Raw genomic sequence first — 3,241 nt, 5'->3', positions numbered from 1 at the left:
CTACAGATTACTTATGTTCATCATGTGCACTCTTCAATATTTTCATTTGAAAGGGCTCGTTTTCTCCAGATTCACAGTCTAGCAAGATGAATCTCTAACCCTAGGCCACCTAAGTTTAGAGGTCATGAGCTTGTTGATATCCTACAATAGTTAACAGATTTAGAAATTTACACATCTGAAATGATATTATCATATGGCTAGGAACTCAAATTCAATTACTTTCTGAAGCATAAAATACCCAATTTCTTTATTACAGCTCAATCAATATTTTCACAAAAATACAATGCTATAGAGGATGTGGATCAGAAAGCAAAGAGTCTTTCATCCATCCATCCATCCAGAAAAACAATGGAAATAATTATTAATAAGAATGTATAATGGAATTTACCAATAAACATTCCAAAAGCTCTTAGACACACCAAATATGGAAATGAGAAATTAATTAAGATAAGTAATTAAAAACAAGTGAACTGAGAGTATTATACGGATCAATAGTACTTTAAATTCAAGCACACTCGTAGCCAGTTGGGACCTGCTTCCCGCAGTAGTTCAGGAGGAGGCTCAGTGAAATGGGGATGTTTAAGTTGATCCCCAAGACATTAGCTTTGATTGCAGTGCAAAGGCACACTGCAGCGTCAAGGTCAACAAGGCCCTCAATGTGTCTCTGGGGCACGTGGCAGGCTTTGAGGGGTTGGGGTTGGGTAGTGCAGGACTTGCGTGCTTGGGTTGGTGTCCCTTCTTTGCAGGTGGCGGACAAACGACATTGGTGGAGGTGACCAAAGTGAAGAAGACGAGGTTGAGGGAGAGGAGGAGGGCAGTGGAAGCTAGAGCCTTGGAAGCCATTTGGGGAACTGGATTGGCTTCGAAAGAAATGCTCTTAGCTTTAGAAGGAATGAGAGTGATTTGAGTGAGGGTGTGTGTTTGGAGTGGATCCTAGCTAGGGTTTTTATAGATGGAGAGTGAGGTAGGGTTGGGCTTAAAATAATTATTGGATTGGAAATGATGCCTAGTGTCCAACCTGGCGGTGTAACATGGTGGGAGAAGGCTGTGGGATTATGGAGTTTGGATTTTTGTGGATGTATTAGTTGTTAATTCCAAGTACTCTTCAGTCCCTCCCAAAACAATGTTCTAATACCCAGCTGTAGAAATGAGTAAGAGCAAGGTTGAAATGAGAAGTTATGTGAGAAGATTGGTAAAAACTTTCTTTTCCTAGTAAATATTATTGATGTTTGGAAACTCTAGCCTTAAGGCTAACACATATAGGATCTTTGCTGGGTGGGATGCTGGCACAACATGTCTTGTTCCAGCCACCTTAGGCGAGTTTCCTAGAGAGGAAAACTTGGGGCGAGGAAAACACGGTGCTGGGCAAGTTGAGGCATTGGCTTTTTGTGTTTCTTTTTGTTGAAAAAGTTTTAGGGGAGGGAAGGCCAGGTGAGAGCATATAATCAGCTTTTTTTAGGACTTACAAAGGGTTTTTCTATCTCTCTTTTTCTTTTTTTTTGTTTATTTTTTGTTTTTACAGATTGGCCACCAAAATGAATTGCCGATAGAGGGACTCGAACATAGACCTTCGCTTAGTGAAGAGAACAATCATTACAACTTCAACCAAACCTCGTTACAGTTGAGGCATTGTTTTTTGTTTTAATAAAATTTACCCAACCTTAAAATAATGTCGATTTGGGTTGGATTTTCTTTAAAACAATTTTTTTTTTCCTCAGTTGCTTACTTCGTTGCTCGAAACAGAGTTGAGAAGAACTCAGAGGGATACGTCGCCCATATAGGAGCAAGCACTATCCATTCTTTCTCTTCTTCACTTCTTAATTTTGATGGTTTGACTATTGTTTGAATTGTGTGGTTTTTTTTTTTTTTCTACTCTTTGAATGTCAATGGATATTTGCTTTAGAATGTACCGTATTTTTTTATATTTTGTATTGTAATAACTTTAAGTATCGTGCAGCTATTGTGGATGCAAATTTCCGCCTTCTTCTCCTTTGACGAAAATGCACTTGCAAAATAATAACACCTAAGATTAAGGCTAAGAGCCTCAAGCGCCCATGATGAAAGGGGTAGGCTTTGACCGAAGAATCTCCGATGTCAAAGTTAGAATTTGAGAGAGAGTGTTTAGAGAATTTTTGGGAGAGATTCAACTTAGGTTTTTGAAGAAATGTGGGGCTATATATAGGGGTGTGGCTAGCCCTATTTGGAAAAATAGGGACCGACCACTCATGGTGGAATTTTGGCTCTAATTGCAAGATATTATGTCAAATAATATCTTGCAATTAATATGGTAATTAATCAATTTGATTTGGTAATTAATTCCAATTTGAAAAGAATAATTGGGAGTTACCTTGTGGGTGATCATTTGATGAGGAGTGATGAAAGGGTTTTGAATAAATACCATTTTGATCACCTTTGACTCTTCCTTGATTGAGCCGTTATTGTCCGTTGTATGCGCGTGGGAATTCTGATGTGTCTCGAGGGTAATTTTGTTTTTCTTACCCAAAAGTCCACGTGTCACCTTCATAATTTTCTTGATTATTTTGGCTCCACAAATGGCCCCACACCTGCTGGGCTACTCGCAGGAAAGGGCAACAAGTGTAGAGATCTTAAACTTTGATGCAGATTCCCACTTGGACTTGGAATTAGATTCTTCAAGGAAAGGGAAATAAATTGTCTCCAAAGCCTATTTAAGCTACATTAAGTAAGGGATTAAATCAACTTCGGAGGGCAATTATTTATCTCTACAAGAAAGAGAGAAAACTAGAAGATATTTGTTTCCCCTCCCCTAGCACTCTTCTTTGCTTGCTCATGCAAAGAACCATCTTCCGTTGATTTCTTTGTCTTCTCCACGCTGCACCGATGTAAGAAAAACTTAATTTTCTTTGTCTTCTTCTTGGGTAGTGCTGCCACGGCGTAGCCGTCGGGGTGGTGCGGCATGTCCGCTGGCAAGGGCCAGAAGTAGGCTTGGCATGGGCCAAGGAGGTGGTGTGGAAGGGGATACAGCTTGTTGTAGACGTGTAAATTTCGTTGCAAGAAAATGATGCATCATAAAACTCTACGTGGCATATGACTCATCACAAATGGACAAGTCATCAATGATATGTGGCACAAATCAAGCAAAGCAAGCTCAAAACTTCCCCAAAATTCAGCCAAAAGGAAGAAATCTCCTTAAAATCGGCAAGGGGCACAAATTGCTCCCAAAACCGGAAAGAAAGCTAAAACATCTTCACAAAACAAGCAA

The 3,241-nt window shown here is 39.6% G+C and overlaps 1 pseudogene; it reads right to left on the bottom strand.

Moving 5' to 3' along the window:
- Positions 1-203: 203 nt before the first annotated feature.
- LOC103938606 lies at positions 204-1,241 on the bottom strand (annotated as a pseudogene).
- Between the last annotated feature and the right edge of the window lie 2,000 nt (positions 1,242-3,241).

The sequence above is a fragment of a genome, unplaced genomic scaffold, assembly GCF_019419815.1.
Source record: "Pyrus x bretschneideri cultivar Hongxiangsu unplaced genomic scaffold, Pyrus_bretschneideri_v1 Contig34, whole genome shotgun sequence".
Taxonomy (NCBI): Eukaryota; Viridiplantae; Streptophyta; class Magnoliopsida; order Rosales; family Rosaceae; genus Pyrus; species Pyrus x bretschneideri.
Note: the sequence above shows the minus strand (reverse complement) of the source record. Positions and strands in the feature narration are given on the sequence as shown.